This window comes from Babylonia areolata, chromosome 34 (assembly GCF_041734735.1).
Source record: "Babylonia areolata isolate BAREFJ2019XMU chromosome 34, ASM4173473v1, whole genome shotgun sequence".
In the NCBI taxonomy this organism is placed as follows: Eukaryota; Metazoa; Mollusca; class Gastropoda; order Neogastropoda; family Buccinidae; genus Babylonia; species Babylonia areolata.
In genome coordinates this window covers 4,583,138-4,610,395 of record NC_134909.1, presented here as the reverse complement: position 1 = coordinate 4,610,395, position 27,258 = coordinate 4,583,138, and positions in this window count along the sequence as shown.

The following is a 27,258-nucleotide window of genomic DNA, read 5'->3' as shown; positions in this document are numbered from 1 at the left end:
TTATTATTGTTATTATTATTATTATTGTTATTATTATTGTTATTATTATTATTATTAATGTTATTACGTTTTTATCATTATTATTATCATCATCATAATTAGTAGTAGTAGTAGTATACTATTATTATTATTATTATTATTATTATTATTGTTCTTCTTCTTCTTGTTATTATTATTATATGATGATGATCATCATTTATTATTATCATCATTATCATTAGATTATAATTATTATCATTTATTATTATTATTATTATTATTATTATTATTATTGTTGTTGTTGTTGTTATTACTATTTTTAAAATTATTATCATTTGATTATTACTATTATTATTATTATTATTATTATTATTATTATTGTTGTTGTTGTTGTTGTTGTTGTTATGACTGTTATTATTGTTATTATTATTATGATTGTTGTTATTATTATTAGTAGTAGTATGATTATGATTATCATTATGATGATGATGATGATGATTACTATTATTATTGTTGTGTTTATTATTATCATTATTGTTGTCGTTTTTGTTGTTATGATTAATATTATTATTATTATTAGAATAATAATTGATATTATCATTATTAATTATTATTATTACTATTATATGATGATGATGACGATGATGATGATGATGATGATTTTTGTTGTTGTTGTTGTTTTTGTTGTTTGTGTTTTATCTTCTTTTTTTTTATCATTCTTATGATTATTACCATTATTATTAGATTATTATTATTCTTATTATGATGAAGATGATTATTATTGATATTATTATTATTGTTGTTGTTATTATTATTATTATTATTTAATTATTATTATTATCATTATTATTGTTGCTGTTGTTCTTTTAATTATTATTTTTTTAAATTATCATCATCATCATCATCATCGTCGTCATTAGTACTAGGAGTAGTAGTAGTAGTAGTAGTAGTAGTAGTAGTAGTAGTAGTAGTATTGTTGATACTATTATTATTATTATTATTATTATTATTGTTGTTGTTGTTCTTGTTGTTATTTTTATTGTTGTTGTTTGTGTTGTTGTTGTTGTTGTTGTTATTATTACAAGTATTGGTATTATTATTACAAGAATTATTATTATTATTATTATTATTATTATTGTTATTATCATTATTGTTGTTGTTATTGTTATTATTGTTGTTGTTATTACTTCTTTCTTTTTTTCTTTTTTTTATTATCATCATCATAATTAGTAGTAGTAGATTATTATTATTATTATTATTATTATGATGATGATGATGATTATTATTATTATTATTGTTATTATCATTAGATTATAACTATTACTATTAATTATTATTATTATTATTATTATTATTATTATTATTATTATTATTATTATTATTATTATTATCATTATCATTATTGTTATTACTAAATTTTTTTTGAATTATTTACCATTTGATTATGATTATTATTATTATTTTGTTGTTGTTGCTGTTGTTTTTATTCTTACTATCATTATTATCATTATTATTAGATTATTTTTATTCTTATTATGATAAATTTGATTATGATGATGATGATGTGTTACTAAGTGGGTGAGGAGACAGACAAGATAATGGAAGAAATATTTTTGCGAGTTCAGTCTTCAGTCTCTCACTCTCTCAGTAAACAAACATACAGCCACAAGGAATTTTTCCCTGAGCCAATTATAATTATTAAAACCAAGAAAAAAAATCTTTCATTCACGCTCTCTTCATCCTGAAAAATAATCTTAAGAAACACAGGAACAAATGTCTTGACTATCACAAATAACTTTCTTTGCAAAACCTAATGATCCAGTCCCAGGATCGCCTCAGTCCTAGGCCGGACAGCAGCCTACTCACAGTGGTGTCCACCCCACTCACTCGTGGGAAAACTCGGGCACCTCCTCAGTGAACATCCCAGTTCAAGGTCCCTCCACTCCGTGGCCAGTCAACATGGAGCCCTGATAACACTTTTTCCAGTTTTTAGCTCTCGGTACTCCATTTGAATTATTCCTTCTAGCTAATTCTCAATGTTCCCTTATTTTATTTTATTATATTTGTTATCCTTTCACACCACTCATGCATTCATACTATTTTCCAATTAACAATACAATATTCATTCACGAGTCACTACGTCTTATAAATTACACAAATACACAAAAAAGTATTAATTTATCAAAAAGCAAACATTTCAAAACTAACAGCAAAAACTACTATATTCTCAAACTATTCAATCATTAGTTACATTTCGAATAAACAATAAAATAAATTTTCCCACCTGATGTTCGGAACATTCAAGGCACACAGACCACATCATCCGAGCTCTGATGCATTCAGACTGACGTTACAGCACATACATATACGCACACACACACACACACACACATGAACATGCACAGCTCACGATTCACCCACACTTACCACGTACAAAACATTTTCACATTCATACAGGTATTCGAGATGTACAAACAAAAATTTCGTTCTTCCTCTGGCCACAGGCATTCGAAACTCACTCTGTGACATGATGATGATTATTATTATTGTTATTATCTTTCTTATTCTTATTCTTCTTGTGAAAGAAGAGCTGAGAAAGTGTCGTGTCGTTTATGCCATCAATCACAAGAAGATGAAATTCACTTTGTTTTGTAGTCCTTGTTTATTTAACTAAATGTTGAAACATAACCAGCCTAAGTTTTATAGTAACCCATTCGGCTTTAGATTCAATATGCTTATGTCATCCAGAAATGAAACTGTATTGTGCAATGTGGCGTTATACATTTACAATGCCTTAAAGCGATTGCGTATTGCTATAACTTAGATCATAATATCAACATAGATTGTCAAATAATTATAATAAGCATCTGAAGTGTAAATGTAAAACAATGTGTTTTTGAAAAGTTTGTGATTGATATAATTGTGACATCCCTTCAGTAAGGGGCTTATGCCTAAATCTGAATAAACAATTTCGTATTCGTATTCATATACGAATCATTTCTACTCCCTCTACACTCCTTCTTGCCAACACCCTCTACACTTCCCTGTCCACCCACTCTACACTCCTTCCTTTCTACCTTCTCCACTATCATTCCATTTCCACCCCCACTATTCTCCTTCCTTTCCACCCCATAGACACTCCTTCCTTTTAACCTCCTCCACACTTCCCTTTCCACCCCCTCTACACTCCTTCCTTTCTACCCGCTCAACAGTCCTTCCTTTCTATCCCTTCTACAACTCCCTTTCAACCACCTCTACACTCCTTCCTTTCTACTGCGTCTACACTCCTTCCTGCCAAAACCCTCTATCCTTCCTTTCCACCCCATCTACACTCCTTCCTTTCCACCACTTCTACAGTTCTTCCTTTTGACCTCCTCTACACTTCCCGTTCCACCGCCTCTACACTCTTTCATTTCTACACCCTCTACACTCCTTCCTGCCAACACCCTCTACACTTCCCTATCCACCCTCTCTACACACCTTCCTTTCTACCATCTCAACAGTCCTTTCTTTCTACCCCCTCTACAACTACCTTTCCACCTCCTCTACACTCCTTCCTTTGTACTCCATCTACACTCCTTCTTGCCAAAACCCTCTACACTTCCCTTTCCACCAACTCTACAATCATTCCTTTCAACACCCTCTACACTCCTTCCTGCCAAAACTCTCAATATTTCCTTTCCACCCCATCTCCACTCCTTCCTTTCCACCCCTTCTACAATCCTTCCTTTTCTCCTCCTCTACACTTCCTTTTCCACCACCTCTACACTCCTTCGTTTTCTAATCCGTCTACACTCCTTCCTACCAACACCCTCCACACTTCCCTTTACACCCCCTCAACACTACTTCCTTTCTACCTGCTCAACAGTCCTTCCTTTCTACCCCCTTTCCACATCCTCTACACTCCTTCCTTTCTCCTCCGTCTACACTCCTTCCTGTCAACATCCTCTACACTTCCCTTTCCACCCCCTCCATACTGCTTCCTATGTACCCTCTCAACTATCCTTCCTTTCTACCCACTCAACAGTCCTTTCTTTCTACCCACTCTACAACTCCCTTTGCACCTCCTCTACACTCCTTCCTTTCTACTCCCTCTACACTCCTTCCTGCCAACACCCTCTACACTTCCCTTTCGACCACCTCTACACTCATTCCTTTCTACTCCGTTTACACTCCTTCCTACCAACACCCTTTACACTTCTTCTTCCACCCCCTCTACCCTCTCCACTATCCTTCCTTTCCACACCATCTACACTCCTTCCTTTCAACCCCCTCAACACTCCTTCCTTTCTATCCCCTCTAGAAGTCCCTTTCCACCTCCTCTACACTCCTTCCTTTCTACTCCCTCTACACTCCTTCCTGCCAACACCCTCTACACTTCCCTCTCCACCACCTATACACTCCTTCCTTTCTAATCCCTCTACACTACTTACTACCAACACCCTCTACAATTCCCTTTCCACCCCCTCTACACTGCTTCCTTTCTAACCTCTCAACTATCCTTCGTTTCCACCCCATATACACTCCCTCCTTTCCACCCATTCTACAGTCCTTCCTTTTGACCTGTACACTTCCCTTTCCACCACCTCTACACTCATTCCTTTCTACACGCTCTACACTCCTTCCTGCCAACACCCTCTACACTTCCCTTTCCATCCCCTCTACACTCCTTCCTTTCTACCTGCTCAACATTCCTTCCTTTCTACACCCTCTACAACTCCCTTCCCACCTCCTCTATACTCCTTCCTTTCCACCCCATCTACACTCCTTCCTTTCCACCCTTCTACATTCCTTCCTTTTGACCTCCTCTACACTTCCCTTTCCACTATTTCTATACTCCTTCCTTTCCACTCCCTCTACACTCCTTCTTTTCTATACGCTCAATAGTCCTTCCTTTCTACCCCCTCTACTACTCACTTTCCACCTACTTTACAGTCCTTCCCTTCTACTTCGTCTAAACTCCTTCCTACCAACACCGTCTACATTTCCCTTTCCACCCCCTCTACCCTGTTTCCTCTGAAACCTCTCCACTATCCTTCATTTCCACCCCATCTACACTCCTTTCTTTCCACCCCTTCTACAGCTTCCTTTCTACCCCCTCTACAACTCCCTTTCAACCATCTCTACACTCCTTCCTACCAACACTCTCTACACTTCCCTTTCCACCACCTCTACACTCCTTCCTTTCTACCCTCTGAACTGTCATTTCTAACCTCTCTACAACTCCCTATCCACCTCCTCTACACTCCTTCCTGCCAACACCCTCTACACTTCCTTTTCCACCTCCTCTACATTGCTTCCTATCTACCCTCTCCACTATCCTTCCTTTCCACCCCATCTACACTCCTTCCTTTCCACCCCTTCTACAGTTCTTCCTATTGACCTCCTCTACATTTCCCTTTCCACCCCCTCTCCACTCCTTCCTTTCTACCCGCTCAACAGTCCTCCTTCCTCTTCACTCCTTCCTGCCAACATCCTTTACACTTCCCTTTCGATCCCCTCTACACTGATTCCTTTCTAACCCTAACCCTTTCCACTATACTTCCTTTACACCCCATCCACACCCCTTCTAAAGACCTTCCTTTTGACCTCTACACTTCCATTTCCACCTCCTCTACACTCCTTCCTTTCTACTCCTTATACACTACTTCCTGCCAACACCCTCTACACTGCCCTTTCCGTAAAACTGCTTCCTTTCTACCCTCTCCAATATCCTTTCTTTCCACCCCATATACACTCCTTCCTTTCCACCCCTTCTACAGTCCTTTCTACCTGCTCAACATTCCTTCCTTTCTACACCCTCTACAACTCCCTTCCCACCTCCTCTATACTCCTTCCTTTCTACTCCCTCGACACTCCTTCCTGACAACACCCTCTACACGTCCCTTTCCACCACCTCTGCACTGTTTCCTTTTTACCCTCTCCACTATCCTCACTTTCCAACACCATCTACACTCCTACCTTTCAACCCTCCCTTTTGACCTTCTCTACACTTCCCTTTCCACCACCTCTACACTCCTTCCTTTCTTCTCCCTCTACACTCCTTCGTAGCAACACTCTCTTCACTTCCCATTCCACTCCCTCTACACGCCTTCCTTTCTACCCGCGCAACATTCCTTTTCTATCCCCTCCACAAATCACATTCCACCTCCACTACACTCCTTCCTTTCTACTCTCTATGCGCTCCTTCCTGCCAACACACTCTACACTTTCCTTTCCACCCCTTCTATACTGCTTCCTTTCAACCCTCTCCACTATCCTTCCTTTCCACCCCATCTACACTCCTTCATTATCACCCCTTTTACAGTTCTTCCTTTTCACCTCCTCTATACTTCCCTTTAGTCCATCTCTACAATACTTCCTTTCTACTACCTCTACACTCCTTCCTGCCAACACCCTCTACACGCCCCTTTCCACCCCCTCTACACTCCTTCCTTTCTATCTGCTCAACCGTACTTCCTTTCTACCCCGTCTACAACTCCCTTTCCACCTCATCTGCACTCCTTCCTTTCTACCCTCTCCAATATCCATCATTTCCTCCCCACCTACACTCCTTCCTTTCCACCACCTCTACATTCCTTCCTTTCCACTGCCTCTACACTCCTTCCTGCCAACACCCTCTACACTTCCCTTTCCACCACCTATACACTCCTTCATTTTTACCCGCTCAATACTCCTTTCTTTCTACCCCCTCTACAATCTATACAACTCCTCTACAATCCTTCCTTTCTACTCTCTCTACACTCCTTCCTGCCAAAACCCGCTGCGCATCCTGTTCCACCCCCTTTACACTCCTTCCTTTCTAGTCTCTCCGCTTTCCTTCCTTTCCACCCCATCTTCATTCCTTCCTTTCCACCCCTTCAACAGTCCTTCCTTTTGACCTCCTGTACACTTCCCTTTCCACAACCTCTACACTCCTTCCTTTCTACTCCCTCTGCCTTACTTCCTGCCAACACCCTCTACACTTCCCTTTCCACCCCCTCTACACTCCTTCCTATCTACCCGCTCAACAGTCCATCCTTTCTACCCCCTCTACAACTCACTTTCCACCTCCTCAACACTACTTCCTTTCTACTCCCTATACACTCCTTCCTGCCAACAGCCTCTACACTTCCCTTTCCTCCCCATCTACACTGCTTCCTTTCTACCCTCTCCACTATCCTTCCTTTACACCCTATCTACACTCCTTTCTTTCCACACCTTCTACAGTCCCTTCTTTTGACCTCCTCTACACTTCCGTTTCCACCACCTCTCCACTCCTTCCTTTCTTCTACCTCTACACTACTTCCTGCCAACACCCTCTACACTTCCATTTCCACCCCCTCTACACTCCTTCCTTTCTTCCCACTCAACAGTCCTTCCTTTCTACCCCCTCTACAGCTCACTTTCCACCTCTTGTACGCTCCTTCCTTTCTACTCCCTATACACTCATTCCTGCCAACACCCTCAACACTGCCCTTTCTACCCCCTGTACACTGCTTCCTGTCCACCCATTCTACAGTCCTTCCATTTGACCACCTCTCCACTTCCCTATCCACCACCTCTTCACTCCGTTTCTACTCCCTCTACACTCCGTCGTAGCAACAGTCTCTACACTTCCCTTTCCATCCCCTCTACTCTCCTTCCTTTCTACCCCTTCTACAGTCCCATCTTTTGACCTCCTCTACACTTCCCTTTCCACCCCATCTACACTCCTTCCTTTCTACTCCCTATACACTCCTTCCTGCCAACACCCTCTACACTTCCCTTTCCAACCCCTCTACACTGCTTCCTTTTTACCCTCTCCACTATCCTTCCTATCCACCCCATGTACACTCCTTCCTTTCCACCCATTCTACAGTCCTTCTTTTTGACCTCCTCTACACTTCCCATTCCATCCCTTCTACATTCATTCCTCTCTACCCGCTCAACAGTCCTTCCTTTCTACCCCTTCTACAACTACCTATCCACCTCTACACTTATTCCTTTCTACTCCCTCTACACCATCCTACCAACACCCTCTACACTTCCCTTCCCAGCCACCCCTACACTGCTTACTTTCCACCCATTCTACAGTCCTTCTTATTGACCTCCTCTACACTTCCCTTTCCACCACCACTAAACTCATTCCTTTCTACTCCCTCTACACTCCTTCCTGCCAACACCCTCTACACTACCCATTCAATCACCTCTACAATCTTTCCTGTCTACCCGCTCAACAGTCCTTCCTTTCTACCCCCTCTACAACTCACTGTCCACCTACTCTACACTCCTTCCTTTCTATTCCCTCTACACTAATTCCTCCTAACACCCTCTACACTTCCCTTTCCACCTCCTGTACACTTCTTCTTTTCTACCCTCTCCACTATCCTTCCTTTCCACCCAATCTCCACTCCTTCCGTTCCACCCCTTCTACAGTCCTTCCTATTGATCTCCTCTACACTTCCCTTTCCACCACCTCTACACTCCTTCATTTCTATACCCTCTACACTCCTTCCTGCCGACATCATCTACAATTCCCTTTCCACCCCCTCTACACTCCTTCCTTTCTACCCGCTCAACAGTCCATCTCCTTCCTCTTCACTCCTTCCTGCCAACACCCTTTACACTTCCCTTTCGATCCCCTCTACACTGATTCCTTTCTACCCTCTCCACTATCCTTCCTTTCCACCCCATGTACACTCCTTCCTTTCCACCCATTCTACAGTTCTTCTTTTTGACCTCCCCTACACTTCCCTTTCCACCACCTCTACACTCCTTCCTGTGAACACTCTCTACACTTCCCTTTCCACCCCCTCTACTCTCCTTCCTTTCCACCCCTTCTACAGTCCCATTTTTTGACCTCCTCTACACTACCCTTTCCACCCCATCTACACTCCTTCATTTCTATACCCTATACACTCCTTCCTGCCGACATCATCTACAATTCCCTTTCCACCCCCTCTACACTCCTTCCTTTCTACCCGCTCAACAGTCCATCTCCTTCCTCTTCACTCCTTCCTGCCAACACCCTTTACACTTCCCTTTCCAACCCCTCTACACTACTTCCTTTTTACCCTCTCCACAATCCTTCCTATCCACCCCATCTACACTCCTTCCTTTCCACGCATTCTACAGTCCTTCTTTTTGACCTCCTCTACACTTCCCATTCCATCCCCTCTACATTCGTTCCTCTCTACCCGCTCAACAGTCCTTCCTTTCCACCCCCTTTACAACTACCTATCCACCTCTACGCTTCTTCGTTTCTACTCCCTCTACACTCCATTCTACCAACACCCTCTACACTTCCCTTCCCACCCATCCCTACACTGCTTCCTTTCCACCCATTCTACAGTCCTTCTTATTGACCTCCTCTACACTTCCCTTTCCACCACCACTAAACTCATTCCTTTCTACTCCCTCTACACTCCTTCCTGCCAACACCCTCTACACTTCCCTTCCCACCCACCCCTACACTGCTTCCTTTCCACCCATTCTACAGTCCTTCTTATTGACCTCCTCTACACTTCCCTTTCCACCACCACTAAACTCATTCCTTTCTACTCCCTCTACACTCCTTCCTGCCAACTCCCTCTACACTTCCCTTTCCATCCCCTCTACTCTCCTTCCTTTCTACCCCTTCTACAGTCCCATCTTTTGACCTCCTCTACACTTCCCTTTCCACCCCATCTACACTCCTTCCTTTCTACTCCCTATACACTCCTTCCTGCCAACACCCTCTACACTTCCCTTTCCAACCCCTCTACACTGCTTCCTTTTTACCCTCTCCACTATCCTTCCTATCCACCCCATGTACACTCCTTCCTTTCCACCCATTCTACAGTCCTTCTTTTTGACCTCCTCTACACTTCCCATTCCATCCCTTCTACATTCATTCCTCTCTACCCGCTCAACAGTCCTTCCTTTCTACCCCTTCTACAACTACCTATCCACCTCTACACTTATTCCTTTCTACTCCCTCTACACCATCCTACCAACACCCTCTACACTTCCCTTTCCAACCCCTCTACACTGCTTCCTTTTTACCCTCTCCACTATCCTTCCTATCCACCCCATGTACACTCCTTCCTTTCCACCCATTCTACAGTCCTTCTTTTTGACCTCCTCTACACTTCCCATTCCATCCCTTCTACATTCATTCCTCTCTACCCGCTCAACAGTCCTTCCTTTCTACCCCTTCTACAACTACCTATCCACCTCTACACTTATTCCTTTCTACTCCCTCTACACCATCCTACCAACACCCTCTACACTTCCCTTCCCAGCCACCCCTACACTGCTTACTTTCCACCCATTCTACAGTCCTTCTTATTGACCTCTACACTTCCCTTTCCACCACCACTAAACTCATTCCTTTCTACTCCCTCTACACTCCTTCCTGCCAACACCCTCTACACTACCCATTCAATCACCTCTACAATCTTTCCTGTCTACCCGCTCAACAGTCCTTCCTTTCTACCCCCTCTACAACTCACTGTCCACCTACTCTACACTCCTTCCTTTCTATTCCCTCTACACTAATTCCTCCTAACACCCTCTACACTTCCCTTTCCACCTCCTGTACACTTCTTCTTTTCTACCCTCTCCACTATCCTTCCTTTCCACCCAATCTCCACTCCTTCCGTTCCACCCCTTCTACAGTCCTTCCTATTGATCTCCTCTACACTTCCCTTTCCACCACCTCTACACTCCTTCATTTCTATACCCTCTACACTCCTTCCTGCCGACATCATCTACAATTCCCTTTCCACCCCCTCTACACTCCTTCCTTTCTACCCGCTCAACAGTCCATCTCCTTCCTCTTCACTCCTTCCTGCCAACACCCTTTACACTTCCCTTTCGATCCCCTCTACACTGATTCCTTTCTACCCTCTCCACTATCCTTCCTTTCCACCCCATGTACACTCCTTCCTTTCCACCCATTCTACAGTTCTTCTTTTTGACCTCCCCTACACTTCCCTTTCCACCACCTCTACACTCCTTCCTGTGAACACTCTCTACACTTCCCTTTCCACCCCCTCTACTCTCCTTCCTTTCCACCCCTTCTACAGTCCCATTTTTTGACCTCCTCTACACTACCCTTTCCACCCCATCTACACTCCTTCATTTCTATACCCTATACACTCCTTCCTGCCGACATCATCTACAATTCCCTTTCCACCCCCTCTACACTCCTTCCTTTCTACCCGCTCAACAGTCCATCTCCTTCCTCTTCACTCCTTCCTGCCAACACCCTTTACACTTCCCTTTCCAACCCCTCTACACTACTTCCTTTTTACCCTCTCCACAATCCTTCCTATCCACCCCATCTACACTCCTTCCTTTCCACGCATTCTACAGTCCTTCTTTTTGACCTCCTCTACACTTCCCATTCCATCCCCTCTACATTCGTTCCTCTCTACCCGCTCAACAGTCCTTCCTTTCCACCCCCTTTACAACTACCTATCCACCTCTACGCTTCTTCGTTTCTACTCCCTCTACACTCCATTCTACCAACACCCTCTACACTTCCCTTCCCACCCATCCCTACACTGCTTCCTTTCCACCCATTCTACAGTCCTTCTTATTGACCTCCTCTACACTTCCCTTTCCACCACCACTAAACTCATTCCTTTCTACTCCCTCTACACTCCTTCCTGCCAACACCCTCTACACTTCCCTTCCCACCCACCCCTACACTGCTTCCTTTCCACCCATTCTACAGTCCTTCTTATTGACCTCCTCTACACTTCCCTTTCCACCACCACTAAACTCATTCCTTTCTACTCCCTCTACACTCCTTCCTGCCAACTCCCTCTACACTTCCCTTTCCATCCCCTCTACTCTCCTTCCTTTCTACCCCTTCTACAGTCCCATCTTTTGACCTCCTCTACACTTCCCTTTCCACCCCATCTACACTCCTTCCTTTCTACTCCCTATACACTCCTTCCTGCCAACACCCTCTACACTTCCCTTTCCAACCCCTCTACACTGCTTCCTTTTTACCCTCTCCACTATCCTTCCTATCCACCCCATGTACACTCCTTCCTTTCCACCCATTCTACAGTCCTTCTTTTTGACCTCCTCTACACTTCCCATTCCATCCCTTCTACATTCATTCCTCTCTACCCGCTCAACAGTCCTTCCTTTCTACCCCTTCTACAACTACCTATCCACCTCTACACTTATTCCTTTCTACTCCCTCTACACCATCCTACCAACACCCTCTACACTTCCCTTTCCAACCCCTCTACACTGCTTCCTTTTTACCCTCTCCACTATCCTTCCTATCCACCCCATGTACACTCCTTCCTTTCCACCCATTCTACAGTCCTTCTTTTTGACCTCCTCTACACTTCCCATTCCATCCCTTCTACATTCATTCCTCTCTACCCGCTCAACAGTCCTTCCTTTCTACCCCTTCTACAACTACCTATCCACCTCTACACTTATTCCTTTCTACTCCCTCTACACCATCCTACCAACACCCTCTACACTTCCCTTCCCAGCCACCCCTACACTGCTTACTTTCCACCCATTCTACAGTCCTTCTTATTGACCTCTACACTTCCCTTTCCACCACCACTAAACTCATTCCTTTCTACTCCCTCTACACTCCTTCCTGCCAACACCCTCTACACTACCCATTCAATCACCTCTACAATCTTTCCTGTCTACCCGCTCAACAGTCCTTCCTTTCTACCCCCTCTACAACTCACTGTCCACCTACTCTACACTCCTTCCTTTCTATTCCCTCTACACTAATTCCTCCTAACACCCTCTACACTTCCCTTTCCACCTCCTGTACACTTCTTCTTTTCTACCCTCTCCACTATCCTTCCTTTCCACCCAATCTCCACTCCTTCCGTTCCACCCCTTCTACAGTCCTTCCTATTGATCTCCTCTACACTTCCCTTTCCACCACCTCTACACTCCTTCATTTCTATACCCTCTACACTCCTTCCTGCCGACATCATCTACAATTCCCTTTCCACCCCCTCTACACTCCTTCCTTTCTACCCGCTCAACAGTCCATCTCCTTCCTCTTCACTCCTTCCTGCCAACACCCTTTACACTTCCCTTTCGATCCCCTCTACACTGATTCCTTTCTACCCTCTCCACTATCCTTCCTTTCCACCCCATGTACACTCCTTCCTTTCCACCCATTCTACAGTTCTTCTTTTTGACCTCCCCTACACTTCCCTTTCCACCACCTCTACACTCCTTCCTGTGAACACTCTCTACACTTCCCTTTCCACCCCCTCTACTCTCCTTCCTTTCCACCCCTTCTACAGTCCCATTTTTTGACCTCCTCTACACTACCCTTTCCACCCCATCTACACTCCTTCATTTCTATACCCTATACACTCCTTCCTGCCGACATCATCTACAATTCCCTTTCCACCCCCTCTACACTCCTTCCTTTCTACCCGCTCAACAGTCCATCTCCTTCCTCTTCACTCCTTCCTGCCAACACCCTTTACACTTCCCTTTCCAACCCCTCTACACTACTTCCTTTTTACCCTCTCCACAATCCTTCCTATCCACCCCATCTACACTCCTTCCTTTCCACGCATTCTACAGTCCTTCTTTTTGACCTCCTCTACACTTCCCATTCCATCCCCTCTACATTCGTTCCTCTCTACCCGCTCAACAGTCCTTCCTTTCCACCCCCTTTACAACTACCTATCCACCTCTACGCTTCTTCGTTTCTACTCCCTCTACACTCCATTCTACCAACACCCTCTACACTTCCCTTCCCACCCACCCCTACACTGCTTCCTTTCCACCCATTCTACAGTCCTTCTTATTGACCTCCTCTACACTTCCCTTTCCACCACCACTAAACTCATTCCTTTCTACTCCCTCTACACTCCTTCCTGCCAACACCCTCTACACTTCCCTTCCCACCCACCCCTACACTGCTTCCTTTCCACCCATTCTACAGTCCTTCTTATTGACCTCCTCTACACTTCCCTTTCCACCACCACTAAACTCATTCCTTTCTACTCCCTCTACACTCCTTCCTGCCAACTCCCTCTACACTTCCCTTTCCATCCCCTCTACTCTCCTTCCTTTCTACCCCTTCTACAGTCCCATCTTTTGACCTCCTCTACACTTCCCTTTCCACCCCATCTACACTCCTTCCTTTCTACTCCCTATACACTCCTTCCTGCCAACACCCTCTACACTTCCCTTTCCAACCCCTCTACACTGCTTCCTTTTTACCCTCTCCACTATCCTTCCTATCCACCCCATGTACACTCCTTCCTTTCCACCCATTCTACAGTCCTTCTTTTTGACCTCCTCTACACTTCCCATTCCATCCCTTCTACATTCATTCCTCTCTACCCGCTCAACAGTCCTTCCTTTCTACCCCTTCTACAACTACCTATCCACCTCTACACTTATTCCTTTCTACTCCCTCTACACCATCCTACCAACACCCTCTACACTTCCCTTTCCAACCCCTCTACACTGCTTCCTTTTTACCCTCTCCACTATCCTTCCTATCCACCCCATGTACACTCCTTCCTTTCCACCCATTCTACAGTCCTTCTTTTTGACCTCCTCTACACTTCCCATTCCATCCCTTCTACATTCATTCCTCTCTACCCGCTCAACAGTCCTTCCTTTCTACCCCTTCTACAACTACCTATCCACCTCTACACTTATTCCTTTCTACTCCCTCTACACCATCCTACCAACACCCTCTACACTTCCCTTCCCAGCCACCCCTACACTGCTTACTTTCCACCCATTCTACAGTCCTTCTTATTGACCTCCTCTACACTTCCCTTTCCACCACCACTAAACTCATTCCTTTCTACTCCCTCTACACTCCTTCCTGCCAACACCCTCTACACTACCCATTCAATCACCTCTACAATCTTTCCTGTCTACCCGCTCAACAGTCCTTCCTTTCTACCCCCTCTACAACTCACTGTCCACCTACTCTACACTCCTTCCTTTCTATTCCCTCTACACTAATTCCTCCTAACACCCTCTACACTTCCCTTTCCACCTCCTGTACACTTCTTCTTTTCTACCCTCTCCACTATCCTTCCTTTCCACCCAATCTCCACTCCTTCCGTTCCACCCCTTCTACAGTCCTTCCTATTGATCTCCTCTACACTTCCCTTTCCACCACCTCTACACTCCTTCATTTCTATACCCTCTACACTCCTTCCTGCCGACATCATCTACAATTCCCTTTCCACCCCCTCTACACTCCTTCCTTTCTACCCGCTCAACAGTCCATCTCCTTCCTCTTCACTCCTTCCTGCCAACACCCTTTACACTTCCCTTTCGATCCCCTCTACACTGATTCCTTTCTACCCTCTCCACTATCCTTCCTTTCCACCCCATGTACACTCCTTCCTTTCCACCCATTCTACAGTTCTTCTTTTTGACCTCCCCTACACTTCCCTTTCCACCACCTCTACACTCCTTCCTGTGAACACTCTCTACACTTCCCTTTCCACCCCCTCTACTCTCCTTCCTTTCCACCCCTTCTACAGTCCCATTTTTTGACCTCCTCTACACTACCCTTTCCACCCCATCTACACTCCTTCATTTCTATACCCTATACACTCCTTCCTGCCGACATCATCTACAATTCCCTTTCCACCCCCTCTACACTCCTTCCTTTCTACCCGCTCAACAGTCCATCTCCTTCCTCTTCACTCCTTCCTGCCAACACCCTTTACACTTCCCTTTCCAACCCCTCTACACTACTTCCTTTTTACCCTCTCCACAATCCTTCCTATCCACCCCATCTACACTCCTTCCTTTCCACGCATTCTACAGTCCTTCTTTTTGACCTCCTCTACACTTCCCATTCCATCCCCTCTACATTCGTTCCTCTCTACCCGCTCAACAGTCCTTCCTTTCCACCCCCTTTACAACTACCTATCCACCTCTACGCTTCTTCGTTTCTACTCCCTCTACACTCCATTCTACCAACACCCTCTACACTTCCCTTCCCACCCACCCCTACACTGCTTCCTTTCCACCCATTCTACAGTCCTTCTTATTGACCTCCTCTACACTTCCCTTTCCACCACCACTAAACTCATTCCTTTCTACTCCCTCTACACTCCTTCCTGCCAACACCCTCTACACTTCCCTTCCCACCCACCCCTACACTGCTTCCTTTCCACCCATTCTACAGTCCTTCTTATTGACCTCCTCTACACTTCCCTTTCCACCACCACTAAACTCATTCCTTTCTACTCCCTCTACACTCCTTCCTGCCAACTCCCTCTACACTTCCCTTTCCATCCCCTCTACTCTCCTTCCTTTCTACCCCTTCTACAGTCCCATCTTTTGACCTCCTCTACACTTCCCTTTCCACCCCATCTACACTCCTTCCTTTCTACTCCCTATACACTCCTTCCTGCCAACACCCTCTACACTTCCCTTTCCAACCCCTCTACACTGCTTCCTTTTTACCCTCTCCACTATCCTTCCTATCCACCCCATGTACACTCCTTCCTTTCCACCCATTCTACAGTCCTTCTTTTTGACCTCCTCTACACTTCCCATTCCATCCCTTCTACATTCATTCCTCTCTACCCGCTCAACAGTCCTTCCTTTCTACCCCTTCTACAACTACCTATCCACCTCTACACTTATTCCTTTCTACTCCCTCTACACCATCCTACCAACACCCTCTACACTTCCCTTTCCAACCCCTCTACACTGCTTCCTTTTTACCCTCTCCACTATCCTTCCTATCCACCCCATGTACACTCCTTCCTTTCCACCCATTCTACAGTCCTTCTTTTTGACCTCCTCTACACTTCCCATTCCATCCCTTCTACATTCATTCCTCTCTACCCGCTCAACAGTCCTTCCTTTCTACCCCTTCTACAACTACCTATCCACCTCTACACTTATTCCTTTCTACTCCCTCTACACCATCCTACCAACACCCTCTACACTTCCCTTCCCAGCCACCCCTACACTGCTTACTTTCCACCCATTCTACAGTCCTTCTTATTGACCTCCTCTACACTTCCCTTTCCACCACCACTAAACTCATTCCTTTCTACTCCCTCTACACTCCTTCCTGCCAACACCCTCTACACTACCCATTCAATCACCTCTACAATCTTTCCTGTCTACCCGCTCAACAGTCCTTCCTTTCTACCCCCTCTACAACTCACTGTCCACCTACTCTACACTCCTTCCTTTCTATTCCCTCTACACTAATTCCTCCTAACACCCTCTACACTTCCCTTTCCACCTCCTGTACACTTCTTCTTTTCTACCCTCTCCACTATCCTTCCTTTCCACCCAATCTCCACTCCTTCCGTTCCACCCCTTCTACAGTCCTTCCTATTGATCTCCTCTACACTTCCCTTTCCACCACCTCTACACTCCTTCATTTCTATACCCTCTACACTCCTTCCTGCCGACATCATCTACAATTCCCTTTCCACCCCCTCTACACTCCTTCCTTTCTACCCGCTCAACAGTCCATCTCCTTCCTCTTCACTCCTTCCTGCCAACACCCTTTACACTTCCCTTTCGATCCCCTCTACACTGATTCCTTTCTACCCTCTCCACTATCCTTCCTTTCCACCCCATGTACACTCCTTCCTTTCCACCCATTCTACAGTTCTTCTTTTTGACCTCCCCTACACTTCCCTTTCCACCACCTCTACACTCCTTCCTGTGAACACTCTCTACACTTCCCTTTCCACCCCCTCTACTCTCCTTCCTTTCCACCCCTTCTACAGTCCCATTTTTTGACCTCCTCTACACTACCCTTTCCACCCCATCTACACTCCTTCATTTCTATACCCTATACACTCCTTCCTGCCGACATCATCTACAATTCCCTTTCCACCCCCTCTACACTCCTTCCTTTCTACCCGCTCAACAGTCCATCTCCTTCCTCTTCACTCCTTCCTGCCAACACCCTTTACACTTCCCTTTCCAACCCCTCTACACTACTTCCTTTTTACCCTCTCCACAATCCTTCCTATCCACCCCATCTACACTCCTTCCTTTCCACGCATTCTACAGTCCTTCTTTTTGACCTCCTCTACACTTCCCATTCCATCCCCTCTACATTCGTTCCTCTCTACCCGCTCAACAGTCCTTCCTTTCCACCCCCTTTACAACTACCTATCCACCTCTACGCTTCTTCGTTTCTACTCCCTCTACACTCCATTCTACCAACACCCTCTACACTTCCCTTCCCACCCACCCCTACACTGCTTCCTTTCCACCCATTCTACAGTCCTTCTTATTGACCTCCTCTACACTTCCCTTTCCACCACCACTAAACTCATTCCTTTCTACTCCCTCTACACTCCTTCCTGCCAACACCCTCTACACTTCCCTTCCCACCCACCCCTACACTGCTTCCTTTCCACCCATTCTACAGTCCTTCTTATTGACCTCCTCTACACTTCCCTTTCCACCACCACTAAACTCATTCCTTTCTACTCCCTCTACACTCCTTCCTGCCAACTCCCTCTACACTTCCCTTTCCATCCCCTCTACTCTCCTTCCTTTCTACCCCTTCTACAGTCCCATCTTTTGACCTCCTCTACACTTCCCTTTCCACCCCATCTACACTCCTTCCTTTCTACTCCCTATACACTCCTTCCTGCCAACACCCTCTACACTTCCCTTTCCAACCCCTCTACACTGCTTCCTTTTTACCCTCTCCACTATCCTTCCTATCCACCCCATGTACACTCCTTCCTTTCCACCCATTCTACAGTCCTTCTTTTTGACCTCCTCTACACTTCCCATTCCATCCCTTCTACATTCATTCCTCTCTACCCGCTCAACAGTCCTTCCTTTCTACCCCTTCTACAACTACCTATCCACCTCTACACTTATTCCTTTCTACTCCCTCTACACCATCCTACCAACACCCTCTACACTTCCCTTTCCAACCCCTCTACACTGCTTCCTTTTTACCCTCTCCACTATCCTTCCTATCCACCCCATGTACACTCCTTCCTTTCCACCCATTCTACAGTCCTTCTTTTTGACCTCCTCTACACTTCCCATTCCATCCCTTCTACATTCATTCCTCTCTACCCGCTCAACAGTCCTTCCTTTCTACCCCTTCTACAACTACCTATCCACCTCTACACTTATTCCTTTCTACTCCCTCTACACCATCCTACCAACACCCTCTACACTTCCCTTCCCAGCCACCCCTACACTGCTTACTTTCCACCCATTCTACAGTCCTTCTTATTGACCTCCTCTACACTTCCCTTTCCACCACCACTAAACTCATTCCTTTCTACTCCCTCTACACTCCTTCCTGCCAACACCCTCTACACTACCCATTCAATCACCTCTACAATCTTTCCTGTCTACCCGCTCAACAGTCCTTCCTTTCTACCCCCTCTACAACTCACTGTCCACCTACTCTACACTCCTTCCTTTCTATTCCCTCTACACTAATTCCTCCTAACACCCTCTACACTTCCCTTTCCACCTCCTGTACACTTCTTCTTTTCTACCCTCTCCACTATCCTTCCTTTCCACCCAATCTCCACTCCTTCCGTTCCACCCCTTCTACAGTCCTTCCTATTGATCTCCTCTACACTTCCCTTTCCACCACCTCTACACTCCTTCATTTCTATACCCTCTACACTCCTTCCTGCCGACATCATCTACAATTCCCTTTCCACCCCCTCTACACTCCTTCCTTTCTACCCGCTCAACAGTCCATCTCCTTCCTCTTCACTCCTTCCTGCCAACACCCTTTACACTTCCCTTTCGATCCCCTCTACACTGATTCCTTTCTACCCTCTCCACTATCCTTCCTTTCCACCCCATGTACACTCCTTCCTTTCCACCCATTCTACAGTTCTTCTTTTTGACCTCCCCTACACTTCCCTTTCCACCACCTCTACACTCCTTCCTGTGAACACTCTCTACACTTCCCTTTCCACCCCCTCTACTCTCCTTCCTTTCCACCCCTTCTACAGTCCCATTTTTTGACCTCCTCTACACTACCCTTTCCACCCCATCTACACTCCTTCATTTCTATACCCTATACACTCCTTCCTGCCGACATCATCTACAATTCCCTTTCCACCCCCTCTACACTCCTTCCTTTCTACCCGCTCAACAGTCCATCTCCTTCCTCTTCACTCCTTCCTGCCAACACCCTTTACACTTCCCTTTCCAACCCCTCTACACTACTTCCTTTTTACCCTCTCCACAATCCTTCCTATCCACCCCATCTACACTCCTTCCTTTCCACGCATTCTACAGTCCTTCTTTTTGACCTCCTCTACACTTCCCATTCCATCCCCTCTACATTCGTTCCTCTCTACCCGCTCAACAGTCCTTCCTTTCCACCCCCTTTACAACTACCTATCCACCTCTACGCTTCTTCGTTTCTACTCCCTCTACACTCCATTCTACCAACACCCTCTACACTTCCCTTCCCACCCACCCCTACACTGCTTCCTTTCCACCCATTCTACAGTCCTTCTTATTGACCTCCTCTACACTTCCCTTTCCACCACCACTAAACTCATTCCTTTCTACTCCCTCTACACTCCTTCCTGCCAACACCCTCTACACTTCCCTTCCCACCCACCCCTACACTGCTTCCTTTCCACCCATTCTACAGTCCTTCTTATTGACCTCCTCTACACTTCCCTTTCCACCACCACTAAACTCATTCCTTTCTACTCCCTCTACACTCCTTCCTGCCAACTCCCTCTACACTTCCCTTTCCATCCCCTCTACTCTCCTTCCTTTCTACCCCTTCTACAGTCCCATCTTTTGACCTCCTCTACACTTCCCTTTCCACCCCATCTACACTCCTTCCTTTCTACTCCCTATACACTCCTTCCTGCCAACACCCTCTACACTTCCCTTTCCAACCCCTCTACACTGCTTCCTTTTTACCCTCTCCACTATCCTTCCTATCCACCCCATGTACACTCCTTCCTTTCCACCCATTCTACAGTCCTTCTTTTTGACCTCCTCTACACTTCCCATTCCATCCCTTCTACATTCATTCCTCTCTACCCGCTCAACAGTCCTTCCTTTCTACCCCTTCTACAACTACCTATCCACCTCTACACTTATTCCTTTCTACTCCCTCTACACCATCCTACCAACACCCTCTACACTTCCCTTCCCAGCCACCCCTACACTGCTTACTTTCCACCCATTCTACAGTCCTTCTTATTGAACTCCTCTACACTTCCCTTTCCACCACCACTAAACTCATTCCTTTCTACTCCCTCTACACTCCTTCCTGCCAACACCCTCTACACTTCCCATTCAATCACCTCTACAATCTTTCCTGTCTACCCGCTCAAAAGTCCTTCCTTTCTACCCCCTCTACAACTCACTGTCCACCTACTCTACACTCCTTCCTTTCTATTCCCTCTACACTAATTCCTCCTAACACCCTCTACACTTCCCTTTCCACCTCCTGTACACTTCTTCTTTTCTACCCTCTCCACTATCCTTCCTTTCCACCCAATCTCCACTCCTTCCGTTCCACCCCTTCTACAGTCCTTCCTATTGATCTCCTCTACACTTCCCTTTCCACCACCTCTACACTCCTTCATTTCTATACCCTCTACACTCCTTCCTGCCGACATCATCTACAATTCCCTTTCCACCCCCTCTACACTCCTTCCTTTCTACCCGCTCAACAGTCCATCTCCTTCCTCTTCACTCCTTCCTGCCAACACCCTTTACACTTCCCTTTCGATCCCCTCTACACTGATTCCTTTCTACCCTCTCCACTATCCTTCCTTTCCACCCCATGTACACTCCTTCCTTTCCACCCATTCTACAGTTCTTCTTTTTGACCTCCCCTACACTTCCCTTTCCACCACCTCTACACTCCTTCCTGTGAACACTCTCTACACTTCCCTTTCCACCCCCTCTACTCTCCTTCCTTTCCACCCCTTCTACAGTCCCATCTTTTGACCTCCTCTACACTTCCCTTTCCACCACATCTACACTCCTTCATTTCTATACCCTATACACTCCTTCCTGCCGACATCATCTACAATTCCCTTTCCACCCCCTCTACACTCCTTCCTTTCTACCCGCTCAACAGTCCATCTCCTTCCTCTTCACTCCTTCCTGCCAACACCCTTTACACTTCCCTTTCCAACCCCTCTACACTGCTTCCTTTTTACCCTCTCCACAATCCTTCCTATCCACCCCATCTACACTCCTTCCTTTCCACGCATTCTACAGTCCTTCTTTTTGACCTCCTCTACACTTCCCATTCCATCCCCTCTACATTCGTTCCTCTCTACCCGCTCAACAGTCCTTCCTTTCCACCCCCTTTACAACTACCTATCCACCTCTACGCTTCTTCGTTTCTACTCCCTCTACACTCCATTCTACCAACACCCTCTACACTTCCCTTCCCACCCACCCCTACACTGCTTCCTTTCCACCCATTCTACAGTCCTTCTTATTGACCTCCTCTACACTTCCCTTTCCACCACCACTAAACTCATTCCTTTCTACTCCCTCTACACTCCTTCCTGCCAACACCCTCTACACTTCCCTTCCCACCCACCCCTACACTGCTTCCTTTCCACCCATTCTACAGTCCTTCTTATTGACCTCCTCTACACTTCCCTTTCCACCACCACTAAACTCATTCCTTTCTACTCCCTCTACACTCCTTCCTGCCAACTCCCTCTACACTTCCCATTCCACCCCCTCTACAATCTTTCCTGTGTACCCGCTCAACAGTCCTTCCTTTCTACCCCCTCTACAACTCACTTTCCATCTACTCTACACTCATTCCTTTCCATTCCCTCTACACTCCTTCCTCCTAACGCCCTCTACACTTCCCTTTCCACCCCCTGTACACTCCTTCTTTTCTACCCTCTGCACTATCCTTCCTTTCTGCTCCCTCTACACTCCTTTCTGCGAACACTCTCTACACTTCTCTTTCCACCCCCTCTACTCTCCTTCCTTTCCACCCCTTCTACAATCCCATCTTTTGACCTCTCCACTTCCCTTTCCAAACCATCTACACTCCTTCCTTTCTACTCCCTATACACTCCTTCCTGCCAACACCCTCTACACTTCCCTTTCCAACCCCTCTACACTGCTTCCTTTTTACAATCTCCACTTTCCTTCCTATCCACCCCATCTACACTCCTTCCTTTACAGCCATTCTACTTCTTTTTGACCTCCTCTACACTTCCCATTCCATCCCCTCTACATTCGTTCCTCTCTACCCGCCTGTCACGGATCAGCCCAACCTTTCGTTGCTGCGGAAGTATAGGCGGAAGTGCGAGCGATTTAGTATGGCTCAGTGGCCGGTGAAAGTGGTGTTAGTTCCGATGGCTGGGAGTTCGAATCCCAGTTTCTCTAGATCATGTTTTCTGACATGTTCTTGGTTTGGTAAAAGCGTGTGTATGCACACTCGTTTTACCTGTGTAAGAGTTGTGCAGCACGTGCACACACCGCTCTGTAGGAGCGAGAGGGCTCTTGTCACATTGGCATGACTGCAACTGCAGTGCAGTGCGTGCAATGTGTGTTTTGGCCGGTTAGCGTGCCAAGTGCAGAACTCGCGCTCACCTGCCGTTTACCTGGCTGCAGCTGACTGTGATTAGGTGTGACTTGACTCTGAGACGTCAGAGAGCGCGGACCTTGTGGCAGAGGCCCGGAAGGCTGATGGAGAGGAATTCTTGGCCAGCCAGAGCCTCTGCCTGATTTTTAGCGAGCCGGTGAGCAGAGGCTGCAGTGCCCAGCTGAAGGTCCCACCCAAGTCACTACCTTCGCCCATCACAAGCTGTCGTGAGGTAACCTTTTATCAGGCGGTAGCTGTTTGTCTTTAGTTGTCTTTTCCACTTTTGGGAGGTCTGTGGGTTGGACAGTGGCTGGGGTCACTTTATGAAACTGTTACGATTACCTGATGTTACAGACTGTCGTGTAACGGTCCAGTGTTATAATTATCATTCCGTGTGTTACGGGTTTGAGTTTATATTAATACACTTGTGAGGAAGTGTGAGGGAATAGTATAATCTCCGTAATTTGTTCGACAGAGTGTACGTTGGATATGTAAAGCTTACAAGCTGATGTTAGTATCGGGAATGTGAGGGAGACGTTGGGGGAAATACTGTGTTTCGATAGGTTCTTAAACCTGCGTAAGTGGCCGCTGTTAGCAGCGTGTCAGAAGATAGTGTTTTCCGTGTAAGCTATTGTGGCAATAATAGGTCACTGAGTTCTCTCCCTGTATGGACTGAGCGCTGGAAGAGTTTGTGTATTGATTTTTTCACTTTAATTGCTCTGCTTGTGATCCGAATGGCTTTGGCAGCCATGTGCTGACGCTATCATAATTTTTCCTTTTTGAATGTTCTGTTCCAACATGTCTGCTTGTGCAAGGGAGGTTACCTTGATTGGGCCTTCGATTCTGGCAGCGTAGCGCTGTGAGAGCGTGCTTCAGGATGCGCGGCACAAGGTTTGGGGTTCGAGTCTTGGGTTGACCTGTGCCACCGTATAAGTAGGGCGACGGCCGGTACCCTGGCAGGTTCCGGACCCCTCACTTCCAGGCATGCATGTTGTCGTGCGATTGGTGTATGACAGTGGTTGTTCATTATTTTGCCTTAGAGTGCTTGTTCGATGAATGAGAGCACAACCTGTGGCTTCTTAGGTCGCTCAACGCGCATAGGGTTATGCGGTTATGGACTGGTACTGACAGGGGGTTATCCCCGTCCCCAGCTTGTTTGCTTGTTTGTCAAGTAGCGGCAAATCGACTGCTCTGCTGTCCCAGCTCCGAGGTCGCCCCTCGGGGTCTTCCACCTGAGGAGCCGAGCGCTGACACGAAACCCTGGGGTCGCACCCTGGGGATCCAGACCGTCCCTCGGCGTCGACCTTCGACCGCAGCCTGCCCTGCTTGCCGCGACCTCCCGGACTCATCTGGTGGGGTGCTCTGTGGGTGAGCTGGACGTCGAGGGAGAGACTGTAGTTAGCGTTCGACTCTCAGCCTGGAGCAGGGATTTTTCAGTCCATCAACGAGTGACAGATGAGTTAAATGAACGTTGCCGCTTGTGCAATGAATGTGCGAGTGTGTATGTGTTTGGTTCGTTTTTTCTTTCGTTTCTTGATTTTGTCCCGGTGGGGGTTAAAGGTGGGTTAAGGAGGGGTGGTTTGGAGTTAGGTGGGGGCGAGGGTTTGGGTTTGGGGATAGCTTAGGAAGTAGGTCCTGTACCCATATGTGTGTGATTGTGTGAATAAAAGTTGTAAAAATCGTACCCGGATTTCTGCGTCCTTCTTGGGAGTGTGTGTTGCGCGGTGTCGACCCTAAAAGTCCACGTCTCCTGACTTTTGGGCTTGCCCAGATTTCTGGAGTGTGTGACACCGCTCAACAGTCCTTCCTTTCTACTCCCTCTACAACTACCTATCCACCTCTACGCTTCTTCCTTTCTACTCCCTCTACACTCCATTCTACCAAAACCCTCTACACTTGCCGTCCCACCCACCCCTACACTGCTTCCTTTCCACCCATTCTACAGTCCTTCTTATTGACCTCCTCTACACTTCCCTTTCCACCACCTCTACACTCCTTCCTTTCTACTCCCTCTACACTCCTTCCTGCGAACACTCTCTACACTTCCCTTTCCATCCCCTCTACTCTCCTTCCTTTCCACCCCTTCTACAGTCCTACCTTTGGAGCTCCTCTACACTTCCCTTTCCACCACATCTACACTCCTTCCTTTCTACTTCCTATACACTCCTTCCTGCCAACACCCTCTACACTTCCCTTTCCAACCCCTCTACACTGCTTCCTTTTTACCCTCTCCACTATCCTTCCTATCCACCCCATCTACACTCCTTCCTTTCCACCCATTCTACAGTCCTTCTTTTTGACCTCCTCTACACTTCCCATTCCATCGTCTCTACATTCGTTCCTCTGTACTCGTTCAACAGTCCTTCCTTTCTACCCAATCTACAACTACCTATCCACCTCTAAGCTTCTTCCTTTCTACTCCCTCTACACTCCTTTCTACCAACACCCTCTACACTTGCCTTCCGACCAACCCCTACACTGCTTCCTTTCCACCCATTCTACAGTCCTTCTTATTGACCTCCTCTACACTTCCCTTTCCACCACCACTAAACTCATTCCTTTCTACTCCCTCTACACTCCTTCCTGCCAACACCCTCTACACTTCCCATTCCACCCCCTCTACAATCTTGACTGTCTACCCGCTCAACAGTACTTCCTTTCTACCCCCTCTACAACTCACTTTCCACCTACTATACACTCCTTCCTTTCTATTCCTTCTACCCTCCTAACACCCTCTACACTTCCCTTTCCACCGCCTGTACATTACTTCTTTTCTACCCTCTCCACAATCCTTCCTTTCCACCCAATCTCCACTCCTTCCGTTCCACCCCTTCGACAGTCCTTCCTATTGATCCCCTCTACACTTCCCTTTCCACCACCTCTACACTCCTTCATTTCTATACCATCTACACTCCTTCCTGCCGACATCATCTACAATTCTCTTTCCACCCCCTCTACACTCCTTCCTTTCTACCCGCTCAACAGTCCTTCTCCTTCCTCTTCACTCCTTCCTGCCAACACCCTTTACACTTCCCTTTCGATCCACTCTACACTGATTCCTTTCTACCCTCTCCACTATCATTCCTTTCCACCCCATGTGCACTCCTTCCTTTCCACTCCTTCTACAGTCCTTGCATTTGACCTCCTCTACACTTCCCTTTCCACCACCTCTACACTCCTTCCTTTCTACTCCCTCTACACTCCTTCCTGCGAACACTTTCTACATTTCCCTTTCCAACCCCTTTACTCTCCATCCTTTCCACCCCTTCTACAGTCCCATCTTTTGACCTCCTCTACACTTCCCTTTCTACCCCATCTACACTCTTTCCTTTCTACTCCCTATACACTCCTTCCTGCCAACACCCTCTACACTTCCCTTTCCAACCCCTCTACACTGCTTCCTTTTTACCCTCTCCACTATCCACCACATCTACACTCCTTCCTTTCCAACCATTCTACAGTCCTTCTTTTTGACGTCCTCTACACTTACCATTCCATCCCCTCTACATTCGTTCCTCTCTACCCGCTCAACAGTCCTTCCTTTCTACCCCCTCTACAACTACCTATCCACCTCTAAGCTTCTTCCTTTCTACCCCTCTACACTCTATTCTACCAACACCCTCCACACTTGCCTTCCCACCCACCCCTACACTGCTTCCTTACCACCCCTTCTACAGTCCTTCTTATTGACCTCCTCTACACTTCCCTTTCCACCACCACTAAACTCATTCCTTTCTACTCCCTCTACGCTCCTTCCT